Here is a 22047-nt window from a genome sequence, read left to right on the forward strand (position 1 = left end):
CTTCTAAATTCCTGATCCCTTTTCTCCTTGTTGAAGATCCAGGGAACCATTGACAGAGAACACACCACAATATGAACATCCTTGCAGAACACAATGAATGAAGTGAACAGTCCCTTGGCGTACATCTCATATGGGATGCCAGGCACATCATCATACATGTAAATCTCTTATACCTAGGGGTCTGTTACAATTCATTCATCTAAAGACAATCAGGAATCCCCAGTACTGTTCACTGCCCCAGGCCAAGCTCCAATTGGCTGCTCAGGGACAAAGGCTATATCTCATAGCAGCAGCTCAGAGGGCCGCTGATAAAGGCCAGTGTGATCCAAATTGATAGGATGTAATGAGGCTTCTTGTGGCTCAAGGATAGCTGTGGAGCTGCTGAGGTTTGATTCAGATCATACACCATGATCAGCAGATATGCAAATCTCCAGTACACTGATGCCAGGTTCACCATGTCCAGCTTTGAGCTCCTCAATTAACTTTAGAAAAAGGACTATACACACAAAGGTCACTTTTTAGGTGCAGTTGAACACCTTGTCATGTGAGTGAAAGTTTATTCACATTTCCAACTTCCCCTTGAAAACTTCAATAATGTCCATAAGCTGCAATGTAATCAGATGAAATATAGTCAGTGGCCACAATATTAGGTACACCAATACTCCTTCTCATTAATGGAAATATCTAAACAGTCAATCATGTGGCAGTAACTCAATACATAAAAGCATGCAGGCATGGTCAAAAGGTTCAGTTGTTGCTCAGACCAGACATCAGAATGAGGAAGAAATGTGATCTAAGCGACTTTGACCGTTGGGGCCAGACCGGTTGGTTTGAGTATCTCAGAAGCTGTTGATCTCCTGGGATTTTCATGCACACATCTCCAGAGTTTACAGAGAATGGTGTGAGAAATGAAAAACATCCAGTGAGCGGCATTTCTGTGGGCAAAAATGCCTTGTTAATGAGAGAGTTTAGAGGAGAGTGTTCAAGCTAGCAGGAAGGCAACTGTAACTCAGCTAGCCACATATTACAACAGTGGTGTGCAGAAAAGAATCTCTGCATGCACAACACATTGAACTTGAAGTGGATGGGCTACAGTAGCAGAAGATCAGCAACATACACTCAGCGGCCATTTTGTTAGGTACAGGAGATGGCCACTGCATGTATCTGACAGACTTCTGAGATGAATGTTGCAAGAGAGTGAGCGTACTCTGGAACCGCATTGGGTCAAGGTCACCCACGTGGGATTTGTAAAAGGAAAATAATATCTGACAGCATAATGAAGCTTTCTGACTAACTACCTTGGTGTGAACTACCAATCCCAGTATCTCTACGATCAAGAGAAGCAAGCAGAAAAGCAACCTCCACCTAGGAGATTTCCCATATCTCACACACCTGCTGCAGCTTTCACAGGTTGACTTGCAGAACAATGCATGAGAAACATGGGGAGATGGATGCACTCACCAACATCCTAATCCGCAATTTCTTATTCCCTCTGTCAAAGGCCCACTGCGGCTACTCTGATAGCATCTCCAAAATCCATGATCTCTACTGCTGTTCTGTGGTTGAAGAAAAGCAACAGATTTGGAAACAGTTACTTTATAGTGTTTGTACATAACAGTGATTAATCAATGTTCCAATACCATCATGACCCACTGCCAGATTGGCCATGCCTTCCAGATATTAATTGCTAACTAGTTTTCTACGTCCTGATGAAGGGTCTCAGCCCTAAATATCGATAGCTTATTCCCCTCTATATGGTAGATGCTGCTTGACCTGCTGAGTTTCGAGTGTTGCTCTGGATTTTCAGCATTTGCAGAACTTCTTGCATATTTAGTTGTTGTATGTGTTTCTTTTCTTTCATTAAATTCCAGCATTTAGAATCAGAATCAGAATCAGAATCAGGATTAATACCATTGGTATACGTCGTGAAATTTGTTGTATTGTAACAGCAGTACATTGCAATAGATAATTTAAAAACTGTAAATTACAGTGTGAAGTATACATATAAATTAAATTAATATAAATTAAAGTTCTTGTTACTTACTATAAGAAACAAGAAACTCTGTGATAACTAACAGGTAATGCTTAAGATGCAATGGAGGAATGAAATAACAATTCTATTCTATATCAAAGGCGTCTGTATTTTCAAGCACAGGTGATCCCACTCCAGCTTGGATATTTGTATTGCTCTCTATTCTATAGCTTTAGTTTTGACCAAATAATGCAAATTTCACCAGGTAAACTATTTTTCTTACTAATTGCCACAATCATTAAGTTGCCCTTATTTTCTGCTTTCTTTTGTTAAATATCTACTAATGATAACATTCTTCAAATTGCATTTCAAATGAATTAATTTTCTTGCATGCATTTTTAGAATGCCGCTTTAGATTAATGGAATTTTAAAATTTCTTTCTATTACATTTCAATCCAATTTTGAATATCACTGATCTCAAAAAGGTGTGCCATATTAGCCAAGGAGGATGACAATGGAATTAATGCACAGTCTAGCAATTAATATTATTTTAGAGCAGGCAACTGCTTAATGAAGACTTTACAATATGCTTGAATTTAAACTAATTCCAACCAAATTGGTCAAGCTCTAATTTTAATATGTATTTTTTTTAACTGGCACTTATTCAGTCCTGCACAGTGACTTATAATTTAAGATAGAAATCTTTGACAGCTTTCCTGGATTTGGGCATTAAATTGTTGCCCCAAGGAATTCCTATCCCTGCCTGTCCTTACTCAAGTACTGTCATCATCTTTTCACATTAGCTATGATTCCTGACATGATTGAATCAAAATTAATCATCACATGCAAACATAAATTCCTCGACAGTGAAGAAGAATAATGAGTTGTGGAAAAAAAAGTCCAAATGTCATAAAAATAGTGTTTTGCCAAAGCACTCTCTCACATAATTCTAATTGCGGTGATAAGGCACAGAAGGCATTTATTAAACAAAATAATAGACATTGATCTCCTGAGCTGCATTGGTCCACCTCAGATCTGATGGGATTATAATGTGCCCTGTGGTTTCAGGTTTTCTGCAGTACAAAGGTATAAGATTGATTGCAGTAGATATTCCATAGAATAAGACATAAACGCTGCGTATGCTAGCAATGTGAAATTAAAACAAAACAGAAAATGCTGGAAACACTCCTCTGTCTGACAACATTTGTGGGTGTTAGCAGTTCAGGTGAGAGCGAGAAAACAAGTTTCTTTAAAGTTGCAGAGAAGTTGAAGAAGGAAAGGATAGGAACTGTCTCAGATAAGGTGAGAACAAGCTAGCAGTGGTAATAGGTTATAGAGATCATCCTTGTCATAAGCTGTCCAACTTGCCATAGAGCGTTGGGCTTCCAGGTTTGCCAAGCACCTGAATTTATTAATTGTTATCTTAACTAGACTTGTTAATCCCTCCCTTGTGTTTTCTATTTTAAACTTGTCAAGTTAATTGTGATTGGCACGGGTTTTCCACATTCTATTATTTAAAGTGGACTCTTGCTTAGTGATGGAGTGGAGTCTTTGTCGTTGTGGAGAATGATTTGTCTTGTGGTGTCACTTGATCATGTGGCCGGTGCTCTGTTGGTATTCCTTTGCACAAACCTCTTGTTTCTGTCTCTGTATGGGTGCTTGTCATTCCTCCACACCTGGGCTGAGTCGCTGCCAGCAGCCACTGTGACAGGCCTGGTTAATGGGATCCAAATACAGAAAATAAATAAAGTTAGAGAGTTAAAGATGGAGACTGAAGTACATGTACAGCAAGTCTTAGGTACGTGTGTTGACAAGACCAGTATTCAAGGCCAACTGTTTAGGTCCCATCATCAGTGAATCTAGAGATTGAGGCCTGGAACTCAGGGACCTCATTTATTTTCATTGGCAATTCCCTGGGTCAATACCGACAACAGCCGAAGCCTGGGGTCTGCAAGTCTGTGAATCCATTTGGGAAATTGAAGGCCCAATGTCTGCAAGACAAGTGGAGGCTGGTTGCCTGGCAATGGCCTGTCCTGGGGTAAAAGGTGTGTGTGTGTTTGTGTGTTGTTATGTTATGTTGGCGCGGGTATGTGTGGCAACACTTGCCATCTGCCCAGTCTCCTCAGCACATCCTTGGGTCGTGTTGATCGTTAACTCAAATGACGTATTTTACTGTATGTTCCAATCAGGGTTGCCAACTGTCCTGTATTAGCCAGGATATCCCGTATATTGGGCTAAATTGGTTTGACCCATACAGGACCGCCCTTGTCCCGTATTTCCCCCGCTAAGGTAGAACGTTCCTATGAAACTGTTCGTAAGCCAAATAGCATAAAGTGCAAAAGCAATTATAATTAATTTATATGGGAAAAATTTTTGAGCATTCCCAGACCCAAAAAATAACCTACCAAATCATACCAAATAACACATAAAACCTAAAATAACGCTAACATACAGTAAAAGCAGGAATGATATGATAAATACACAGCCTATATAAAGTAGAAATAATGTATGTACAGTGTAGCAGAATCAGGAAGATTAAGCCAAAACCGGTTTGTAGAAAAAAAATTGGCACGTACACGTATGCGCATGTCACACATGCGCACACAGGTGCCCACACAAGGCTTCGTGGTCATGGTAGTCTTTTTCGGGGTAAACACAGGTGTCCCATATTTGACTGCTACTTTTGTCCCTTATTTGGGAGTGAGAAAGTTGGCAACCCAAGTTCCAATGTACTAGATAAATAAATGAATCTGAATCTGAAGTCAGGTTGTGCTAGTGGAGAGAGAAAAAGTGAGACACAGAAGGACTGGCCTGTTCCAATGCAAAATCATTGAAGTTGTAAACCTCAAGGCAACACACATAAAATGCTGGAGGAACACAACATGCCAGGCAGCATCTATGGAAAAAGTACGGTCAATGTTTCAGGCTGAAATGTCGACTGTACTCTTTCCATAGATGCTGCCTGTTCTGTTGAGTTCCTCCAGCATTTTGTGTGTGTAGCTCGGATTTCCAGCATCTGCAGATTTTCTCTTGCCTGTAAACTTCAGGAATAAGTTCAGAAGCCTGTCACATGATCAGACGAAATATGAGGTGCTGCTTCTTACATCAGGCCTCATTACAATAGTGCAGAAGGTCAGAGAGGGCAGGATGAAGAATTTAAGTGGCAGGCAACAGAGAGCTCATAGTCGGCCTTCTGGACTGAATCCAGGTGCTCTGCGAAGCGACCATCCAGTCTGCAAAGGGGAGTCTACACTCAGAACAATGAATGCAGTATAATGAATTGAAAGGAGGGCAAGTCACTCACTGCATTACCTGCAGGCATGTTCAAAGGTTCAAAGGATCATCTATTATCAAGTTATACAACTCTGTGTGTGGGCACGCGGCCAAGTGGTTAAAGCATTGGACTAGCCTGAAGGTCGTGAGTTTGAGCCCCAGCCCAGGCAACGTGTTGTGTCCTTGAGCAAGGAACTTAATCACGCATTGCTCTGCGACGACACTGGTGCTAAGCTGTATGGGTCCTAATGCCCTTCCCTTGGACAATATTGGTGTCGTGGAGAGGGGAGACTTGCAGCATGGGCAACTGCTGGTCTTCCATACAACCTTGCCCAGGCCTGAGCCCTGGAGAGTGAAGACTTTCCAGGCGCAGATCCATGGTCTCGCAAGACTAACGGGTGCCTTTTTACAACTCTAAAATTCTTCAGTTCTCTGGGTGCCCATGAAATCAAGAAAGTAAAGAAAAGAGAGGCAGAACAATCATCAAACCCCAAATCCCCCCACCTCCCTGCAAATAAATGAACAAAAACAGAACAGGCACATCACTCCCAAATCCATCTTCCTGCACAAAAAAAAGACAAACAAAATGGTCATGGTCCCACAAAACCATAAGACATAGGAACAGAATTAGGTCATTCAACCCATCGGCTCTGCGCTGCCATTACATCATGGCTGATTTATTATTATTCCCCCCCCAACCCCACGCATCTGCCTGGTCATAGGGAGGGAGGATGCAAAAAATATGTATCTATCCCCTCAGCCACATAGTGGAGAGTGCCACCAGGCTCATTCAGATATGTTGCCTGCCTTCCTTTCAAAGATTGTACATTTATTAAGAGGCACGTGTACAACATTATAAGAGGCATACACAGTGTAGTCTTCTTCTCAGAGCAGAAATGGCTAATACGAGAGGGCATAATTTTAAGGTGATTGTAGGGAAGTATAGGGATGTCAATAGACAATAGGTGCAGGAGTAGGCCTTTCAGCCCTTCGAGCCAGCACCGCCATTTACTGTGATCATGGCTGATCATCCACAATCAGTACCCCATCCCTGCCTTCTCCCCATATCCCTTCACTCCACTATCTTTAAGAGCTGTATCTAACTCTTTCTTAAAAGCACCCAGAGAATTGGCCTCCACTGTCTTCTGAGGCAGAGCATTCCACAGATCCACAACTCTCTGGGTGAAAAAGTTTTTCCTCAACTCCATTCTAAATGGCCTACCCCTTATTCTGAAACTGTGGCCTCTGATTCTGGACTCCCCCAACATCGGGAACATGTTTCCTGCCTCTAGCGTGTCCAATCCCTTAACAATCTTATATGTTTCAATCAGATCCCCTCTCATCCTTCATCTCATCAGAGGTAGTTTCTTTGTATTCTGGGAGTAGTGAGTGTGTGGAATACTCTGGCAGGGGTAGTGGTAGGGGCAGAGACATGGGGAACATTTAAGAAATTCATAGATAGGCACATTGATGATAGAAGAATGAAAGCTGGTGTAGGAAGACCTGCCCCAAACAAGCATTAAGTCAGCATCTGAGTCCCATGTAATGTGCAGCCAGCTCTAGAATACGCATTGGAACCACATACCGGAAAAAGGATAAACATCTTAATTGGTAGCAAATGCCTTTGGTCAGTTAGGTTGCCTACACAAACTGGTACATCACTTTGTCCTCAACGTAAAAGTGAGGGACACCTACAGTACTGTGCAAATGTCTTAGACACATATACGTAGCCCGGGTGCCTAAGACTTTTGCATAGTGATTTTATGTATTGCACTGTACTGCTGCCACAAATAGAAACAAATTTCATGACATATGTGAGTGATAATAAACCTGATTCTGATAGGGGTCTCTATTGTGGACTGAGAGTGGGAAGGGGACAGGGAGACAGGAATTGTGGTTGGGAAAAGGGGAAGGGAGAGGGGAGGAAGCAGGAAGCACCAGAGAGACATCCTGTAATGATCAACAAGCCAATTGTTTGGAATCAAGTGGCCTTGCCTGGTGTATCAGGGCTCTGCACGTACGCACCTGCACCACCTTACACCCCTGGCATTCCTCTGCCGCCTACCCCATACCACTCCCCGTGGCACTCCACCCTCACCACTCCCAACATCCTTTGCTCCCACCAAGTTTACAAACTCGTACTTTGCTCCTCCTTGACAAATACAGTACTGAGCAAACATCTTAGCCACCTTAGCTGTACACATGTGCCTAAGACTTTTGCACAGTACTGTAATGAATTGTGTGCTCCGGTTTTTGGAGTACACTGTATCCAATGGAGGAAAATAATCAGTGTACTTTCTATTACATCAGAAAGTTAGATTTCACACTAGATTCAAAAGTTAACAGGTATATTAACAACATTTAGAACATAGAACAGTACAAAGGATGGGTTTTGCTCAGTTTTTGAGGGTTTGTTTTAGATGTTTGGGCTTATTTAATTTATTACAAGCGAGCATATTGCTTCTAATTGATATTTATTGTATTTAATCTTATTTTAATTCATTTCCCATTAAATATAGAACATCGAACATTGCAGCAAAGTACATGCCCTTCAGCCCACAATGTTGTGCCAACGAGTATAATCCTGCTCTTTGATCAATCTAACTCTTCCATCCTACAGAGCTTCCATTGTTCCTACATCTATGTGTCTATCTAAGAGTCTTTTAAATGTGCTTATTTTATTACCATCTACCACCACCCCAGGTAGTATGTTCCAGGCATTTTCTACGCTCCGTGTGAAAAAAAAATCCTCTGACCTCCTCCTGAACTTTGTTCCACTTACTTTAAAAATCCAAATCACAATCAGGTCTATTATCACTGATATACAGTATGTTGTAAAATTTGTTATTTAGTAGCAGCAGTATAGTGAAAGGCTTTTAAAATTATCATGTTACAGTATTAAATTAATTTGATTCAATTTGTTTAATTATGATTCAACTATACATGAATACCTATGAATACAGCCAAACAAGACAACATTACTCTGGGGCCAAGGTACAAAACACAATACCAACATTCACACACGGCACAAAGCACACATAGCACATACAAGATAGCAGGATATCACTAAGGATGATACCTTTTCAGGAGTCATTCATCCATGCAAAAAAAAAATCCAGACCCAAGCCACAAATGCCGCAGAAATCTGCAGTCGAGCACAATATAGCTTGTCTCCTGTCAAGCAAACACTTGGGGGCAGCACCAACTCCAGCCTGGACGCCGTGCCACACCACCGCCGGTGGAGTGCACTGGCTCTGATGCCTCTCTCCAGGCAGCTGGATAAAATAAAAGTTTGCCCTCTGGCTTTAACCATTGCCACCCTGGGAATAAGGCACTGACTGGCCACTCTGTCTATGTCCCTCATAGTCTGAAACACTTAAATCAAGTTGACTCTCATCATTGTTCTAAAGAGAAAAGCTTCTGCTCACTCAACCTTCCTCATAAGACATATTCTCTAATCCAGGCAGCATTTAAACGTGAACAGGAAAGGTTTGGAGGGACATGGGTCAAATGTGAAGAAGCGCAACTAGCTTAGATGGGCAGCTTATTCAACAAGGACCAGATGGGCTTAAGGGCCTGTGACCCTATCAGGAAAGGGGAAGGGGGGAAATTGTATTCCTCCCAGTCTAAAGTAGATTCGTCAGGAAAAACGTGTGCCAACACCCATGATTCCACAGAGCTCCCCGATAGGCACAGGATCTGAGACTAACTCAAGTCTGCAAGCAGCAATTTCCAGGGCACTTTATTCAAAAAAAGAATAAATTCAGTTCAGTGCAACATAATCGTGAAACAAACCAACAAAAGAAGACACACATCAGGATTCATTCAGGAGGAAACAAAGTGCCTACTATCAGCTCCGTGGAATTACATTTACTACATTGTCTTGTCATACCTGCAATAGAACAAGTCCTTGTACAAAAAAATTCAGTGACAGCAGCTATCAATGTGAACCTCAGGGGGCCGCACCAGGTAAAGTATATTCAAGAATAAATTTAGGAAACAAAATCCATAGAATCAGGAATTATTTTCCCGAGGCCCAAATAAGTTAATTGATGTGTGCATTTTATTAACTCTGCAACATCTGCTATTTCATAAATTATTAAAATTCCATTGTAACATTTCCAAAATCTCTTTCTTCGCAAGACTATCTTTTATCTCAACCTGTAAAAGTGATGTTAGAAATTGTGTAAAAAAAATTCTAACAACACATTTCAATAAACCATTACTCTGCTTCCTAGTCGGCTATAGTCCATGCTTTCAAAAGTGCTACAGTTCTGCAGTAAATTGGCATTAAATTGTCAGGCACATGGATGGGTGCTGTGGCAAGCGGAAACATCACACTGATATAATCAGGATGCATTGTTGGGGTATTGTAGAGTCATAAAGGACTACAGCATGGAAACAGGCCCTTCGACCCATCTAGTCAGTGCCAAACTATTAATCTGCCTAGTTTCATCAACCAGCACCTGAGCTATAGCCTATCCAAATTTCTCCTACATGTTGAAATTCAACCCGCGTTCACCACTTCTGCTGACTGCCGTTCCACACTCAAACCACCCTCTGAGTGAAGAAACTCTCCCTCATGTCCCCCTTAAATATTTCACTCTCAACCCAACTTCTATTTCTAGTCTCACCGAACCTCAGTGGAAAAAGCCTGCTTGCGTTTGTCCTGTTTATACCCCTCATAATTTGTATACTTCTCTCAATTCTCCCTCATTCTTATGGGCCCCAGGGAATAAAATCCTAACCTATTCAACCTTTCCCTATAACTCACGTCCTCAACACCCGGGATCATCCTTGTAAATTTTCTCTGTACCTATTCAGTCTTGCTGATCTCAATCTTATTTTAGGGCGAGATTTAACCTGTCTTGTGACTACAGTCTGAAGCCCAGAGTTCGTGATCGCAGAGACCTGGGGATCAATACCAAAAATTGAAGACCGCAGTTGGCAAGTCTAGAAGTCGAGGCCTGATGGTAGAAGCCCTGAGTCAGCATTGCTGAAGGTCAGAGGCCTGATGGCTCCAAGTCTGCAAGTCAGGCTAGTGACTGAGTGTGTGTGTGTGTGTGTGTGTGTGAGAGAGAGAGAAAATGGACTTGTTAAGCTATTGTTTTATTTTGCTTTGTTGTTGCTTGTGTTGTTCTGCTGAACATTGTAGGCAAGAAGGTTCAAAGGTTCAAAGGTTAATTTATTATCAAATTATACAACTCTGAAATTCGTCTTCTCCAGATAGCCATGAAACCAGGAAAGTAAAGAACGGCAGCACACTCATCAACCCTCAGATCCCACCTCCCCACACAAAAATGAACAAAAATGGAGCAGGCACATCAACCCACCAGATCCCCCTGCCCTGCACATAAAAGCACAACAGCGATTAGGTGAAAAGCACCAAATATTTTAAAAAACTATAAGACTGGAAAAAAAAAGTCTATAGTCCAGGACCATCTTCAAAATGCAGAAAACCTGGGTAACATTCTCCAGGCACAGTGGCAGGCCTTTCTCTCTCAGCTAGCAGAGTGAACCCCAGTGATCAAAAGTCAGTCTCCCCTCTCCAGTAGCAGAGAAGGTGTGATGAGGCTTGTGGGCAGCTCCCCAGCACATCCTTGTGCTGTGTTGGTTGTCAATGTAAATGACCCTTTTCACTGTATGTCTCCATGTACTTGTGATAAATAAATAAATCTGAGCCTGATATCTCAAATTCAGAAGGTCCTATGGGGACACAAGAGACTTTGGATGCTGGAATCAGTATGGGAGGAAAAGAACTGACAATGTTTTGGTTTGGAACCCTCTGTCGGCATTGAGAGAGGAGAGGGGACATGGTCAGAATATAATGGAGAGGCCGAGTGTTGAGACTGAGGAGGAGTGAAAGATGATGGACAAGGTGAGTCAGGTAGAGGAAGAGGAGGGGAGGGGTGGAATTGGGAGACAGAGGCAGATGGATGGAGAAAGACAAAAAAAAGATGCAGATGTAGGGAGGTAGGAGTAGGGGAGGTTGAGGATTGGAGACAGCTGCTGGACGTATATAAGTTTCTAATCTTGTACAAATAAGTACTGTTGTTACATCTTTACAAAACTAGTGTGACTTCAAAAATGTGTTTTATTGACCATAAAATGCTTTCAGGCATGTTAAATTTGTATATATATCCAGTTAGTGCTAGCCAAGGGATTTATATTAATATCCTCAATATGTAAATATTTATTCCTTGCCCCTAATGCCCTTCTATTGAATGCTTTGCTCACCATTTCTGTGAGCATTAGGACCCAGTGACAGCACCCTTGTTTCATGCCTAAGAACAGCAGATGTCCCTCCCTTGGTGATTTAAGAAGGTTTTTATGATAGTCCAGCAATTTAGTCATTACTGTCAATGAGTTATAAAAAAAATTTCCAATTTATTTAATTAGTCACACTTAGGTTTCCTACTTATTTGTTTGTTTGTTTATTTATTTATTGAGATAAAGCGTGGAGTCGGCCCTTCCAGCTGTCCGAGAACACCCAACTATCCTCTATTTAACACCAGCCTAAACATGGGACAATTTACAATGACCAGATGGTATGTTTTTGGACTGTGCGAAGAACCCTACACAGTAATGAGGAGAACATACAAACTCCTTTCAGACAGTGGCAAGCATTGAACCTGTATCACTGGTACTGTTAAGTGTTGACCTTTACCCAGGACCCAGGAAGCCAGGCAGCATCTGTGGAAAGATAAGGTTCCAGTAAACAAACTGATTGGAAGTATGAATTGGTTCACTTTCCACAGATGCTGCCTGCCCCGAGTATTACCAACATCTTCCGTCTTTACTTTAAATAAAATGTGTGCTGAACTACCATAATGGAAGTCAGAATGACAAAAAGCTGTCATTCCTTCTAGATTTTCACTAACATTTACAGAGGTAGGTAGGGACAGGCTTGGAAACTTGGATCCTCAAGAGTCCTTTACCATTCTTAAAGATCATGATTGACCTTTGACCTAATTCCATTTCCCACATCCACTTGATCATCATAAACCTACCAATGTCAGGTCAAAACTAGAACTGATCCTGTATCCATTCCCTGTTTACATAAGGATATTCCAAACTCCTCATATTCCAGAAGAATATTCCAAACTCCGAGTATTCGTTGCTCTCTGGAAGTGATTCCAGAACTTATTCCAGGAAAAAAGACCTTGATTTGTTACATGTACATCAAAACATACAGTGAAATGCATCATTGTCGTCATTGCGTGCAATGTTCTGGGAGTTCACCAACATAGCGTGCCCACAATTCACTAACCCTAACCGTACATCTTTTGCAATGTGAGGGAAAACTGGAGCACCTGGAGGAAACCCATGCAGTCATTGGGAGAACATACAAACTCCTTACAGTCAGAGGGGAGAATCAAACCCCGCTCAGTGATTACTGACGGTGAAAAGCAGTTGTACTAACCACTAGGAGGCCCTGGAAAGCTTGGCTCTTAGCCTTAGACCGCAATATGCTCCCCAATATGTGAAAACAGATTCTCTCTGTCCACCCTATCAGTCCTCCAACTGTTGTGAAACTTTCATGAGATTAATTAACTCTCTTAGCTCCAGTGAAATGAACTGTAGATTTTGTAACCTCTGGTCATAACTTAACCTTAAGAACAACATATTACACAAGGAAATCTATCCTGCATTCTCCTCAAAGGTCAATTTGTCCTTCCTTGACAGTGATGCTCCAACCTGCTCACAGTCCCTCAGGTGTGTTCTAACTAGGACTTTGTAATACCACAATAGAATTTCTAACTCTCTGTCTTCTAGTCCTCTGGATTCAAAGGCCATCGTTGCACTAACTTTCTTGCCTATTTCCTGTACTAGTCTCTGAAACTTTAGAAACCAATGTACATGGACACCTAAGTCCACATCAATGACTCTGCATCTAGTTTTCACCACTTTGTAAGTCTCTCATTAATCCTTTATAGATCTTCACATTTGTCATATCAAACCAATTAGATAACGTTTTTGCTCTTTCACTTAGTTCTGCTTGTACTTTAGTTCTTCCCTCTATCACTGTATTGTCCGCTAAAGGTGACGTGTAGTTTTGTTTTGTAATTATCACCACCATTTGGTGCCGTGTTTTATGACGTCAGCAATCATGGTCTTTCCATGACCATGATTGTTCTTGGCAAATTGTTCTACAGAAGTGGATTGCCATTGCCTTCTTCTAGGCAGTGTCCTTACAAGATGGATGACCCCAGCCAATTTCAATGCTCTATAGAGATTGTCTGCCTGGGTCAGTGGTCGCATAACAAGGATTGTGGTATGCACCGGCTACTCATACGACCATCCACCACCTGCTCTCATGTGACTCTGATCGGGGAGGCTAACCGGGTGCTGTACCTTGCTCAAGGGTAACCTGCAGGCTAATGTAGAGACACACCTTCATACCACCTCCTGAGTATTGTAATATCTCAACAAAAGATAGTCCCTGGTCCCTCAACAGCAGCTCCATAGCCAAGAAAGCCCAGCAGCATCTCTACTTTCTGCAAAGGCTGAGAAAAGTCCATCTCCCACCCCCCCCCCATCCTCACCGCATTCTACAGAGAATGTATCGAGAGCATCCTGAGCAGCTGCATCACTGCCTGGTTCGGGAATTGCACCATCTCGGATCGCAAGACCCTGCAGCAGATAGTGAGGTCAGCTGAGAAGATCATCGGGGTCTCTCTTCCCACCATTACAGACATTCACACCACCCACTGCACCCGTAAAGCCAACAGCATTGTGGAGGACCCCACACACCCCTTATACAAACTTTTCTCCCTCCTGTCATCTGGCAAAAGGTACCGAAGCATGCGGGGTCTCACGACCAGACTGTGCAACAGTTTCTTCCCCCAAGCCATCAGATTCCTTAATACCCAGAGTCTAGACTGACATCTACATCATTTATTATTATATTGTAATTTGTCCTCTACTGTGCCTATTGTCTTGTTTATTATTTATTGTACTGCCCTGTACTGTTTTGTGCACTTTATGTAGTACTGTGTAGGTCTGAGTCTAGTGTAGTTTTTATGTTGTTTTACGTAGTTTGGTGTAGCCTTGCGTTGTCTCACTTAGTCTAGTGTAGTTTTTTGTTGTTTCATGTAGCACCATGGTCCAGGAGGAAATTTGTTTCGTTTTTACTGTGTACTGTACCAGCAGCTTATGGTCGAAATGACAATAAAAAGAGACTTGACTTGACTTGACGACATCATCAGACCTTCCCAATGTGGATTCCTGCCTACTAACACCATTGAAGTTCATGCTTGCAGCATCTAAATAGGAACATCAATATGAACTAATCCTCATAGAGGTATCAGAAGTTCTGTGAGTGAGCAATCTCAAGTTCCTGGCTGTCAAGACCTTTGTGGATTTAACCTGGTCCCAACATATTGTTGCAGCTATAAAGAAGGCAAGACAGTGGCTATATTTCATTAGGAGTTTGAGGAGATTTGTCTTGTCATCTAAAACACTTGAAAACTTCTACAGATATACCATGGAGAGCATTTCGACTGGTTGCATCACCATCTGGGATGGGGAGGGGGGTTGCTACTGCACAGTATCAACAGAAGCCACAGAAAGTTGTAAAATTAGTCGGCTCCATCATGGGTATGAGCCTCCGTAGTGTCCAGGACATCTTGGATCAGTGCCTCAGAAAGGTAGTGTCCATTATTAAGGACCCCATCATCCAGGACATGTCCTCTTCTCATTGTTACCATCGGAAAGAAGGAACAGAAGCCTGAAGGCACACACTCAGCGACTCAGGAACAGCTTCTTCCCCTCTGCCATCCAATTTCTAAATGGACATTGAACCCGTGAACACTACCTCATTTTTTATATATTATTTGTTTTTGCATTATTTTTAATTTAACTATTTAATATACATATATTTACTTACTATAGTTGATTTACCTTTTCTTCTGTATTATCATGTATTGCCTTGTACTGCTGCTGCTAAGTTAACAAATTTCACAACATATGCTGGTGATATTAAACCTGATTCTGATACTGATCAAAATCACATGCCCTATTAATAGTATCTATCCTCATTTTTAACTCTCCAATCAATAACAGCTAGTTCAATTCCACTCCCAAAGATCCACATGTGGGTAGCGGTTAAAATATCGGAGAACATTGGTGTGGGATGAAAGATTGGTGAGTAAATGGTTTACATTGTGCTGGGATTTATCAATAAAAAACATCAATAAGATGTGAGCTACTGAAGTGATAACATTACTAAACTCCTGACTTTATTCATCATACTTATTGATGCCTTTTATTCACTGAACTAGCCAACTACAGTATAATGAGCATTAATAGAAATTTCATAGTGAAATTGTGAACATTTTATCTTATGTATCCATACATTTGTAAAGGAGGCACACATTTTAGAAGAAAGCTACATTTTATTCAGAGTTTAAGGGGATTTGGCATATCACCAAAGATTCCAGCAAATTTCTACAGACGTGCCATGGAGAACTTTCTGACAGGTTGTATCATTATCTGGCACCAGATTGAAAAAGCTGTAGAACATTGCAAACTCTGCCAACTCCACCACGGGTGCAACCTTCCCCACCACTGAGAACATCTACAACCACTGGTGCTTCAAGAAGGCAACATCCATCACTATGGACCACCCCCACCCAGGATGTGCTCTCTTCGCATTGCTACCATCAGGGAGGAAGCACAGGAGCTTGAAGATGCAGAATCAATGTTTTAGGAACAGCTTCTTCCCCTCTGCCACCTGATTTCTGAATGGACCATGAACCTACGAACACCACCTGGCTTTTTGCTCCTTTTTGCACTCTTTGTTTATTAATTTTTATTTTGCATTGTACCGCTGCAGCTAAGCAACAAATTTCATGACATATGTCGGTGAAAACGGACCTGATTCCGATTCTGATTCTTCATTCAATGAATCACAGCAAATTTAAGTCGTTAAAATTTATTCGTTGATTAGTACACTGTTTATATGTTGAGACTCGAAGCAGTTAATGCAAAAGTGGATGGCTGGGCAACTACTACATGGCTTGAGAAGATAGGGTCACCAATAAAGCACAATATAAACATGCACATATTCCATCCTTAAATATACGTACATAACGAATTCCAATTAAAGTAAACTTCTTCCAATGTCGAGAAAATCTGCAGATGCTGCAAGTCCAAGCAGCACACACAAAATGCTGAGGGAGCTCGGAAGACCAGGCAGTATCAATGGAAAAGAGCAAACAGCTGATATTTCAGACCAAGACCCTTCATCAGAATCAGAATCAGGTTTATTATCACTGGCATGTGTGGTGAAATTTGTCAACTTAGTAGCAGCAGTTGAATGCAATATTGTACATAATATAGAAGAAATAAATAAATAGGTAATGATATATGTATATTGAATAGATGAAAAATCATGCAAAAACAGAAATAATATATATTAAAAGTGAGGTAGTGTTCACGGGTTGAATGTCCATTTAGGAATCGGATGGCAGAGGGGAAGGAGCTGTTCCTGAATCACTGAGTGTGTGCCTTCAGGCTTCTGTACCTCCTACTTGATGGTAACAGTGAGAAAAGAGCATGCCCTGGGTGCTGGGGGTCCTAAATAATGGACGCTGCCTTTCTGAGATACCACTCCTGGAAGATGTCCTGAGTATGTTGTAGGCTAGTACCCAAGATGAAGCCCACTAAATTTACGGCCCTCTGCAGCTTCTTTCGGTCAGAACATTCTTCCAATGTTACTAGTCTTAAAAAACAACTATGGTTAAAATAGACAAGAAACTCAGAGGAAATCATATCTCTAATTTCCAGAAGACCGTAAGACGTAGGAACAGAATTAGGCCATTTGGCCCATCGAGTCTGTTCTGCCATTTCATCATGGCTGATATATTATCCCTCTCAACTCCATTCTCCTGCCTTCTCCTTGTAATCTTTGGTGCTCTGACTAACCAAGAATCTATCAACCTCTGCTTAAAATATACACAATGACTTGGCCTCAGCCATCTGTGGCAGTGAATTCCACAGATTCACCACCCTCTGGCTAAAGGAAGTCCTTCTCATTTCTATTCTAAATGGATGTCCCTCAATTCAGAAGCTGTGACCTCTGATTCCTGGACTCCCCCACCATAGGATACATCCTCTCCACTTCCATTCTGTCTAGGCCTTTCAATATTCAGTATATTTCAATGATACCCCCCATCACTCTTCTAATCTCCAGCAAGTACAAAGCCCAGAGCCATCAAGGATGTCTCATACATTAACCCTTCCATTCCTGGGATCATTTTCATGGACCTCCTCTCCACCTCTCCAATGCCAGCACATCTTTTCTTGAATAAGTGGCCCAAAACTGCTCATAATACTCCAAGTGCAGTCTGACTAATGCCTTATAAAGTCTAAGCGTCAGATCCTTGCTCTTATACTCCCAAAATGAATGCTATCATTTCATTTTTCTTCCTTACCCCTGACTTAACCGGCAAGTTACCCTTTAAATAAATCCTGCCCAACAACTCCCAAGTCCCTTTGCACCTCTAATTTTAGCAAAAAAATCATCTTTAAATGTCAATGCACCAGAGTTCAAATGTGAGAGTGACTACTCTAGGAATGTCTTAACTTCTACAAGTGCAATACAGTGCAAAAGTTTTGGGCACATACATATAGCTAGGGTGCCTGAAACTTTTACACAGTACTATATTTGTCAATGTAGAGCGGAAAGCAAGTTTACAAATTTGGCGGGAGCGAAGGATACTGGTAATAGCGAAAGTGGAGAACCATGGAAGGGTGTTGGACAGGTGGCAGAGAAAGAATGCCAGGGGTAGCGGGTGGCACGGGTGCTGATGCACCCAGCCCTGAGACGCCAAGCAAAGTCATTTGATTCCAAACAACTGGTCTATTGATCATTACAGAATGTCTCTCCTATGCTTCCCACTCCCTCCTCTCTCCATTCCCCTTTTCCCAACCATGATTCCCTCCCCCAGCCCCCTTCCCACTCTCAGTCCACAACAGAAACCCAAATCAGAATCAGGTTTATCATCACTCACATATGTCAAGAAATTTGTTTTTTATTTTGCAGCAACAGCTGTACAGTGCAATACATAAAATTACTAGAGTACTGTGCAAAGGTCTTAGGCACCTGAGCTATATATATATGTGCTTACGATCTTTGCACAGTACTGTAGATCTCAAGATAGTAGAGAATAATTGTAGTTATTTATCACACAATGGTTCTGATAATGTTTATATACAAAGGCCTAGAATATTTAAACAGAAACCTGTTTGTGAATTTAAGTTCAACTAACTAAATATGGAAATAAAAAGATCCAGTAATGATGAGCATGAAGCTACCAGGTGGGTGCAAATCTGCCTGGTTCTCTCATGTCCTTCAAGCAAGGAATTCCACTAGTATTCATACCTCAGATCTGTTGTGACTCCAGACCCACTACTGTGGTTGACTTTTGCCTGACCCCGCAAATGAGGCAACGAACAAAATGTTAGAAGAACTCAGCAAGTCAGACAGTATCCGTGGAGGGAAATGAACTATTGACATATTGAGCCAGGACGTTGACCTGGACTGAAAGATAAAGGATTGATAATAGGCATCCGTTAGTCTCGTGAGACCATGGATTTGCGCCTTAGGCGCAGGCCTGGGCAAGGTTGTATATAAGACTGGCAGTTGCCCATGCTTCAAGTCTCCCCTCTCCACGCTACCAATGTTGTCCAAGGGAAGGGCATTAGGACCCATACAGCTTGGCACCGGTGTCATCGCAGAGCAATGTGTGGTTAAGTCCTTGCTCAAGGACGCACACGCTGCCTCAGCCAAGGCTCGAACTAGCGACCTTCCCATCACTAGACGAACGCCTTAACCACTTGGCCACGCACCAAAGGATTAATAGCCAGTAATAAAAAAAGTGAAAGGAAGGGCAAGTTCTGGCATGTGATAGGTGGATCCAAGTGAGCTGGAGTGATAGGCAGATGGAGGAGGGAAGACTGGAGACAGTGCTGGAGATTGAGAAGTCATAGGTGGAAGGAATGATTACATTGGGCCTCCATGAGGTCACGTCTGGAGTATTGTGTGTAGGACTGGTTCCGTTCTACATCAGGAATAATTTATTTGAGGTTGAGAGATTGGAATTGGGATTCACTAGGTTGAATCTTAGCATGATGAATTTGCCCTATGAGAAGTGATTAGGCAGAGCCTATCCTTTCCTAAGTTTAGAAGAATGAAAAATGATTTGGGGTGAAATATGTGAAGAGCTTATGAGGCTTGACAGTGTAAATGCAAGGATGTAAGGATGCAAGGTTAATGCTGCCACCAGACCCACTGGGTTTTTTATGTATTGTCTGAATTTCCAGCACCTGCAGGATTTATTGTGTTTATGATATTTCTTTAGTCAGGTGTAGGGTGGCATGGTGGAGATAGGTCTCTACCAAAGGAGATATAAGGTGCTCTTTTCCTCTGCTAGCCTGCAGGTCACCTATGGGCAAGATTAAGCACCTGATTAGCCCCCCTTCCCCCCCCAACCTTGATCGGGGTCACATGAAGCCATGGGTGTAGATGGTAGATGGATGAATAAGCAGCTGGTGCAAAGCACAAGTCCTGGTTATGCAACCACTGACGCCAGACAGACAATCTCTGACGTGTATTGATAATGGCTGGGGTCACCCATCCTGTAAAGACACTGCCCAGAAGAAAACAATGGCAAACCACTTCTGTAGAAAAAATTGCCAAAACGGTCATTCTCGTGGAAAGGCCATGATTGCCCACGTCATACAACATGGCACATAATAAACAAACTAGTCAAGGGTGTCTAGAGCCAGTATTCAAAGTCTGAAAAATATCAAGTCACCCATTCAAGACAGAGATGAGGAGAAATTCCTTCACTCAGTGTGTCATTACTTTTTAAAATTCTCTTCCCTAGGTAAAGTCATTGTAATTATAATCGAGTGTCTTCAGGATAGGGATTAATACACTAAATGAGACAAGGAATATAGAATTTGTTAGGGAAGTGATTTATGAGGTAAAAGATTGGCCACAGTATCAAATGCCACAGCAGCCATCAGGGGCTGAATAGCCAGTTCTTGCTTCTTTTGCAAAATTTTTTTTAATATAGAAGGAATCCTTTTCAGAAGGATGGACTGTAAACATCAACGTCCTCCACATCCTGTGAAAGGCTAAGCGAAGTATCATCAGTGACAATGGATTCACCTGCATGGCTCTTAATAGTATACCTCAAGCTGAACTTCAATGATGATTTCTCTTTTCAATCAATCTTATTCCAAATGATGGCTTTAGTGATTCCCACTGACAGTCTCAGGCTCGTCAGAAATGACATTGCTAAGTGAAGTGCCATAACTTTATGCTGCTCCCTAATGTATCGTCAGGGTCCTCTAGTGGTTTGTAACAGTTCCTAACCATAGGAGAAAAGATGTGTTCACCAGCCTACTTAATCTGGATTTAAATTTGAGTTGCCAGAGATGACAGCAATGATTCTGATTACTGTCTTATCCGACCAAGCCAAAGATATGGGATTTATAAACAGCTTATACTGATTATATCTCAATTTCATCCTAAATTTGGCAAGCAAATGCTGCATTAATCTGCTTTTATCAATTTGTGGACGCCAACTATCTTTGCTAATTAGAAGGGGAGCTTAGGGGGTTTCCAACCTGAAAGTGGGACTTTCTGTTACAAACCATATTGGAGCAAAATTAGGAAATCAAAACTAACACTTACAAAATTGCTGGAGGAACCTAGCAGGTTGGGCAGCATCTATGGAAGTGAAAACAGTCGACGTCTTGGGGTGAGCCCCTTCATCAAGGCTGGGAAAGGAAGGGGAGGAAGCCAGAGCAAAAAGATGGGGGAAGGAGTACAAACTAGAAGGTGATAGGTGAAGCCAGGTGCTAGGGGATGGCTGCTTGGTTTAAAGTAAGAAGCTGGGAGGTGATAGGTAGGAAAGGGAAAGAAGGAGAAGGAGGAGGGGTACCAAAGGGGGATGATAGAAAGAGGAAAGAGGGCAGCCAGAGTGGGAATTGGGAATGGGAAATCAAAGTCTGAGGTAGAGAAAAGTTAGAGAAAGTTAGAGAAATTGAAGTTCATGCCATCAGGTTGAAGTCTACCCAGGTGGAATACAAGGTGTTGCTCCTCCAACCTGAGAGTGGCCTCATTGTGGCGGTAGAGGAGGCCATGGACTGACACGTCAGAATGGGAATGGGGATTGGAGTTCAATTAGTTGGCTACCGAAAAACCCTGCTTGTTGCAGATGGAACGAGTTCTTGATTGTCTCTTTCCCGAGTGGCGGATGAGCTTGTTTTTTTCTCCATTGCCAATGTTAATCCCAATGCTGATGTAGGAATTCCTGCAGAAATCCCACCAGTTTACACTGCACCCACTAGGGCAGTGTGGTCTTCCACATATGTCCCAGGTAAACAGTGAGGAAACTTCTCTCTCTCTCTCTCTCACACACACACACACACACACACACATCCAGGTGAATGGGAGGTATCCACTCCTAGGAAAAGGGCAGGATTCTTTCCCTTCCTTTTCAGTCAACTCCGTCCTGGATGGTCGCAAGTCAGCTGTGAAAGGAGAAGGGTTGGGCTTGAGGCTAGCAAATCCATCCCACAAAATCCCAGAACTAAGAAACGGCAACAGAAACTCCTAAGACCTCATCCTTGGGAGAGAAAGGATCTTCACCTAGAATATGTATGAAGTTGTGTGGTAAAAGTGGAAGCCACAGGGCCAGGACAGAGGATTCTGGTGAGCTGCCTTCAGTGGCCAATAGGCTTCAGTAAGAAAGTGAGTCCTTTCCAGTCCTGATGAAGAGTTT

This window comes from Mobula birostris, chromosome 7 (genome assembly GCF_030028105.1).
Source record: "Mobula birostris isolate sMobBir1 chromosome 7, sMobBir1.hap1, whole genome shotgun sequence".
Classification (NCBI taxonomy): domain Eukaryota; kingdom Metazoa; phylum Chordata; class Chondrichthyes; order Myliobatiformes; family Myliobatidae; genus Mobula; species Mobula birostris.